The sequence below is a fragment of the Nicotiana tomentosiformis genome, unplaced genomic scaffold, assembly GCF_000390325.3.
Source record: "Nicotiana tomentosiformis unplaced genomic scaffold, ASM39032v3 Un00002, whole genome shotgun sequence".
NCBI lineage: Eukaryota > Viridiplantae > Streptophyta > Magnoliopsida > Solanales > Solanaceae > Nicotiana > Nicotiana tomentosiformis.
In genome coordinates this window covers 1,439,813-1,447,189 of record NW_027174561.1, presented here as the reverse complement: position 1 = coordinate 1,447,189, position 7,377 = coordinate 1,439,813, and positions in this window count along the sequence as shown.

Below are 7,377 nucleotides of genomic sequence, written 5' to 3'. Positions count from 1 at the left end.
CAAGGCAATACTGTGTTGATGATGGTGGTTCATGCCACTTATGTTTCAAGGATGAAAGGTTGGAACATGGGCAATCATTTCCTAGAGATGGTAATGGTAATTTTTCTGTTGGCAGAAATAATATGAAAATGAAATTTAAGGATGCTACCTCTGCTGCTCAAGCAGCGACTGAGTTTGCAGAACATGCAAGCCTAGCCGCCAGAGCTTTTGTAGAACTTTCAATGCAATATTGTGTTCATGATCGTGGTTCATGCCACTTAGGTTTCAAGGATGTAAGATTGGAACATGGGCAATCATTTGCTGGAGATGGTAATGGTAATTTTTCTTTTGGCAAGCAGAATTGGAACATGAAATTTAAGGATGCTACCTCTGCTGCTCAAGCAGCGGCTGAGTTTGCAGAACATTCAAGCCTAGCTGCCAGAGCTGTTGTAGAACTTTCAAGGCAATATTGTTTTGATGATGATGGTTCATGCCACTTAGGTTTCAAGGATGAAAGGTTGGAACATGGGCAATCATTTCCTAGAGATGGTAATAGTAATTTCTCTGTTGGCAGGCAGAATTGGAACATGAAATTTAAGGATGCTACCTCTGCTGCTCAAGTAGCGGCTGAGTTTGCAGAACATGCAAGCCTAGCCGCCAGAGCTTTTGTAGAACTTTCAAGGCAATAGTGTGTTGATGATGGTGGTTCATGCCACTTAGTTTTCAAGAATGAAAGGTTGGAACATGGGCAATCATTTCCTGGAGATGGTAATGGTAATTTTACTGTTGGCAGACATAATATGAACATGAAATTTAAGGATGCTACCTCTGCTGCTCAAGCAGCGGCTGAGTTTGCAGAACATGCAAGACTAGCCGCCAGAGCTCTTGTAGAACTTTTAAGGCAATATTGTGTTGATGATGGTGGTTCATGCCACTTAGGTTTCAAGGATGAAAGGTTGGAACATGGGCAATCATTTCCTAGAGATGGTAATGGTAATTTTTCTGTTGGCAGACAGAATTGGAACATGAAATTTAAGGATGCTACCTCTGCTGCTCAAGCAGCGGCTGAGTTTGCAGAACATGCAAGCCTAGCCGCCAGAGCTTTTGTAGAACTTTTAAGGCAATAGTGTGTTGATGATGGTGGTTCATTCCACTTAGTTTCAAGGATGAAAGGTTGGAACATGGGCAATCATTTCCTGGAGATGGTAATGGTAATTTTTCTGTTGGCAGACATAATCTGAACATGAAATTTAAGGATGCTACCTCTGCTGCTCAAGCAGCGGCTGAGTTTGCAGAACATTCAAGCCTAGCTGCCAGAGCTGTTGTAGAACTTTCAAGGCAATATTGTTTTGATGATGGTGGTTCATGCCACTTAGGTTTCAAGGATGAAAGGTTGGAACATGGGCAATCATTTCCTAGAGATGGTAATAGTAATTTCTCTGTTGGCAAGCAGAATTGGAACATGAAATTTAAGGATGCTACCTCTGCTGCTCAAGCAGCTGCTGAGTTTGCAGAACATGCAAGCCTAGCCGCCAGAGCTTTTGTAGAACTTTCAAGGCAATAGTGTGTTGATGATGGTGGTTCATGCCACTTAGTTTTCAAGAATGAAAGGTTGGAACATGGGCAATCATTTCCTGGAGATGGTAATGGTAATTTTACTGTTGGCAGACATAATATGAACATGAAATTTAAGGATGCTACCTCTGCTGCTCAAGCAGCGGCTGAGTTTGCAGAACATGCAAGCCTAGCCGCCAGAGCTCTTGTAGAACTTTTAAGGCAATATTGTGTTGATGATGGTGGTTCATGCCACTTAGGTTTCAAGGATGAAAGGTTGGAACATGGGCAATCATTTCCTAGAGATGGTAATGGTAATTTTTCTGTTGGCAGGCAGAATTGGAACATGAAATTTAAGGATGCTACCTCTGCTGCTCAAGCAGCGGCTGAGTTTGCAGAACATGCAAGCTTAGCCGCCAGAGCTTTTATAGAAATTTCAAGGCAATATTGTGTTGATGATGGTGGTTATGCCACTTAGGTTTCAAGGATAAAAGGTTGGAACATGGGCAATCATTTCATAGAGATGGTAATGGTAATTTTTCTGTTGGCAGGCAGAATTGGAACATGAAATTTAAGGATGCTACCTCTGCTGCTCAAGCAGTGGCTGAGTTTGCAGAACATGTAAGCCTAGCCGCCAAAGCTTTTGTAGAACTTTTAAGGCAATAGTGTGTTGATGATGGTGGTTCATGCCACTTAGTTTTCAAGTATTAAAGGTTGGAACATGGGCAATCATTTCCTGGAGATGGTAATGGTAATTTTTCTGTTGGCAGACATAATATGAACTTGAAATTTAAGGATGCTATCTCTGCTGCTCAAGCAGTGGTTGAGTTTGCAGAACATTCAAGCATAGCTGCCAAAGGTGTTATAGAACTTTCAAGGCAATATTGTGTTGATGATGGTGGTTCATGCCACTTAGGTTTCAAGGATGAAAGGTTGGAACATGGGCAATCATTTCCTAGAGATGGTAATGGTAATTTTTCTGTTGGCAGAAATAATATGAAAATGAAATTTAAGGATGCTACCTCTGCTGCTCAAGCAGCGACTGAGTTTGCAGAACATGCAAGCCTAGCCGCCAGATCTTTTGTAGAACTTTCAATGCAATATTGTGTTGATGATCGTGGTTCATGCCACTTAGGTTTCAAGGATGTAAGATTGGAAAATGGGCAATCATTTGCTGGAGATGGTAATGGTAATTTTTCTTTTGGCAAGCAGAATTGGAACATGAAATTTAAGGATGCTACCTCTGCTGCTCAAGTAGTGGCTGAGTTTGCAGAACATGCAAGCCTAGCCGCCAAAGCTTTTGTTGAACTTTCAAGGCAATAGTGTGTTGATGATGGTGGTTCATGCCACTTAGGTTTCAAGTATGAAATGTTGGAACATGGGCAATCATTTCCTAAAGATGGTAATGGTAATTTTTCTGTTGGCAGGCAGAATTGGAACATGAAATTTAAGGATGCTACCTCTGCTGCTCAAGTAGCGGCTGAGTTTGCAGAACATGCAAGCTTAGCCGCCAGAGCTTTTATAGAACTTTCAAGGCAATATTGTGTTGATGATGGTGATTCATGCCACTTAGGTTTCAAGGATGAAAGATTGGAACATGGGCAATCATTTTCTGGAGATGGTAATGGTAATTTTTCGGTAGGCAGGCAGAATTGGAACATGAAATTTTAAGGATGCTACCTCTGCTGCTCAAGCAGCGGCTGAGTTTGCAGAACATTCAAGCCTAGCTGCCAGAGCTGTTGTAGAAATTTCAAGGCAATATTGTGTTGATGATGGTGGTTATGCCACTTAGGTTTCAAGGATAAAAGGTTGGAACATGGGCAATCATTTCATAGAGATGGTAATGGTAATTTTTCTGTAGGCAGGCAGAATTGGAACATGAAATTTAAGGATGCTACCTCTGCTGCTCAAGCAGCGGATGAGTTTGCAGAACATGTAAGCCTAGCCGCCAGAGCTTTTGTAGAACTTTTAAGGCAATAGTATGTTGATGATGGTGGTTCATGCCACTTAGTTTTCAAGGATTAAAGGTTGGAACATGGGCAATCATTTCCTGGAGATGGTAATGGTAATTTTTCTGTTGGCAGACATAATATGAACATGAAATTTAAGGATGCTATCTCTGCTGCTCAAGCAGCGGCTGAGTTTGCAGAACATTCAAGCATAGCTGCCAAAGGTGTTATAGAACTTTCAAGGCAATATTGTGTTGATGATGGTGGTTCATGCCACTTATGTTTCAAGGATGAAAGGTTGGAACATGGGCAATCATTTCCTAGAGATGGTAATGGTAATTTTTCTGTTGGCAGAAATAATATGAAAATGAAATTTAAGGATGCTACCTCTGCTGCTCAAGCAGCGACTGAGTTTGCAGAACATGCAAGCCTAGCCGTCAGAGCTTTTGTAGAACTTTTAATGAAATATTGTGTTCATGATCGTGGTTCATGCCACTTAGGTTTCAAGGATGTAAGATTGGAACATGGGCAATCATTTGCTGGAGATGGTAATGGTAATTTTTCTTTTGGCAAGCAGAATTGGAAAATGAAATTTAAGGATGCTACCTCTGCTGCTCAAGTAGTGGCTGAGTTTGCAGAACATGCAAGCCTAGCCGCCAAAGCTTTTGTTGAACTTTCAAGGCAATAGTGTGTTGATGATGGTGGTTCATGCCACTTAGGTTTCAAGTATGAAATGTTGGAACATGGGCAATTATTTCCTAAAGATGGTAATGGTAATTTTTCTGTTGGCAGGCAGAATTGGAACATGAAATTTAAGGATGCTACCTCTGCTGCTCAAGCAGCGGCTGAGTTTGCAGAACATGCAAGCTTAGCCGCCAGAGCTTTTGTAGAACTTTCAAGGCAATATTGTGTTGATGATGGTGATTCATGCCACTTAGGTTTCAAGGATGAAAGATTGGAACATGGGCAATCATTTTCTGGAGATGGTAATGGTAATTTTTCGGTAGGCAGGCAGAATTGGAACATGAAATTTTAAGGATGCTACCTCTGCTGCTCAAGCAGCGGCTGAGTTTGCAGAACATTCAAGCCTAGCTGCCAGAGCTGTTGTAGAAATTTCAAGGCAATATTGTGTTGATAATGGTGGTTATGCCACTTAGGTTTCAAGGATAAAAGGTTGGAACATGGGCAATCATTTCATAGAGATGGTAATGGTATTTTTTCTGTTGGCAGGCAGAATTGGAACATGAAATTTAAGGATGCTACCTCTGCTGCTCAAGCAGCGGCTGAGTTTGCAGAACATGCAAGCCTAGCCGCAAGAGCTTTTGTAAAACTTTTAAGGCAATAGTATGTTGATGATGGTGGTTCATGCCACTTATTTTCAAGGATTAAAGGTTGGAACATGGGCAATTATTTCCTAGAGATGGTAATGGTAATTTTTCTGTTGGCAGAAATAATATGAAAATGAAATTTAAGGATGCTACCTCTGCTGCTCAAGCAGCGACTGAGTTTGCAGAACATGCAAGCCTAGCCGTCAGAGCTTTTGTAGAACTTTTAATGAAATATTGTGTTCATGATCGTGGTTCATGCCACTTAGGTTTCAAGGATGTAAGATTGGAACATGGGCAATCATTTGCTGGAGATGGTAATGGTAATTTTTCTTTTGGCAAGCAGAATTGGAAAATGAAATTTAAGGATGCTACCTCTGCTGCTCAAGTAGTGGCTGAGTTTGCAGAACATGCAAGCCTAGCCGCCAAAGCTTTTGTTGAACTTTCAAGGCAATAGTGTGTTGATGATGGTGGTTCATGCCACTTAGGTTTCAAGTATGAAATGTTGGAACATGGGCAATTATTTCCTAAAGATGGTAATGGTAATTTTTCTGTTGGCAGGCAGAATTGGAACATGAAATTTAAGGATGCTACCTCTGCTGCTCAAGCAGCGGCTGAGTTTGCAGAACATGCAAGCTTAGCCGCCAGAGCTTTTGTAGAACTTTCAAGGCAATATTGTGTTGATGATGGTGATTCATGCCACTTAGGTTTCAAGGATGAAAGATTGGAACATGGGCAATCATTTTCTGGAGATGGTAATGGTAATTTTTCGGTAGGCAGGCAGAATTGGAACATGAAATTTTAAGGATGCTACCTCTGCTGCTCAAGCAGCGGCTGAGTTTGCAGAACATTCAAGCCTAGCTGCCAGAGCTGTTGTAGAAATTTCAAGGCAATATTGTGTTGATAATGGTGGTTATGCCACTTAGGTTTCAAGGATAAAAGGTTGGAACATGGGCAATCATTTCATAGAGATGGTAATGGTATTTTTTCTGTTGGCAGGCAGAATTGGAACATGAAATTTAAGGATGCTACCTCTGCTGCTCAAGCAGCGGCTGAGTTTGCAGAACATGCAAGCCTAGGCGCAAGAGCTTTTGTAAAACTTTTAAGGCAATAGTATGTTGATGATGGTGGTTCATGCCACTTATTTTCAAGGATTAAAGGTTGGAACATGGGCAATTATTTCCTAGAGATGGTAATGGTAATTTTTCTGTTGGCAGAAATAATATGAACATGAAATTTAAGGATGCTACCTCTGCTGCTCAAGCAGCGACTGAGTTTGCAGAACATGCAAGCCTAGCCGCCAGAGCTTTTGTAGAACTTTCAATGCAATATTGTGTTCATGATCGTGGTTCATGCCACTTAGGTTTCAAGGATGTAAGATTGGAACATGGGCAATCATTTGCTGGAGATGGTAATGGTAATTTTTCTTTTGGCAAGCAGAATTGGAACATGAAATTTAAGGATGCTACCTCTGCTGCTCAAGTAGTGGCTGAGTTTGCAGAACATGCAAGCCTAGCCGCCAAAGCTTTTGTTGAACTTTCAAGGCAATAGTGTGTTGATGATGGTGGTTCATGCCACTTAGGTTTCAAGTATGAAATGTTGGAACATGGGCAATCATTTCCTAAAGATGGTAATGGTAATTTTTCTGTTGGCAAGCAGAATTGGAACATGAAATTTAAGGATGCTACCTCTGCTGCTCAAGCAGCGGCTGAGTTTGCAGAACATGCAAGCTTAGCCGCCAGAGCTTTTGTAGAACTTTCAAGGCAATATTGTGTTGATGATGGTGATTCATGCCACTTAGGTTTCAAGGATGAAAGATTGGAACATGGGCAATCATTTTCTGGAGATGGTGATGGTAATTTTTCGGTAGGCAGGCAGAATTGGAACATGAAATTTTAAGGATGCTACCTCTGCTGCTCAAGCAGCGGCTGAGTTTGCAGAACATTCAAGCCTAGCTGCCAGAGCTGTTGTAGAAATTTCAAGGCAATATTGTGTTGATGATGGTGGTTATGCCACTTAGGTTTCAAGGATAAAAGGTTGGAACATGGGCAATCATTTCATAGAGATGGTAATGGTAATTTTTCAGTTGGCAGGCATAATTGGAACATGAAATTTAAGGATGCTACCTCTGCTGCTCAAGCAGCGGCTGAGTTTGCAGAACATGCAAGCCTAGCCGCCAGAGCTTTTGTAGAACTTTTAAGGCAATAGTGTGTTGATGATGGTGGTTCATGCCACTTAGTTTTCAAGGATTAAAGGTTGGAACATGGGCAATCATTTCCTGGAGATGGTAATGGTAATTTTTCTGTTGGCAGACATAATATGAACATGAAATTTAAGGATGCTATCTCTGCTGCTCAAGCAGCGGCTGAGTTTGCAGAACATTCAAGCATAGCTGCCAAAGGTGTTGTAGAACTTTCAAGGCAATATTGTGTTGATGATGGTGGTTCATGCCACTTAGGTTTCAAGGATGAAAGGTTGGAACATGGGCAATCATTTCCTAGAGATGGTAATGGTAATTTTTTTGTTGGCAGGCAGAATTGGAACATGAAATTTAAGGATGCTACCTCTGC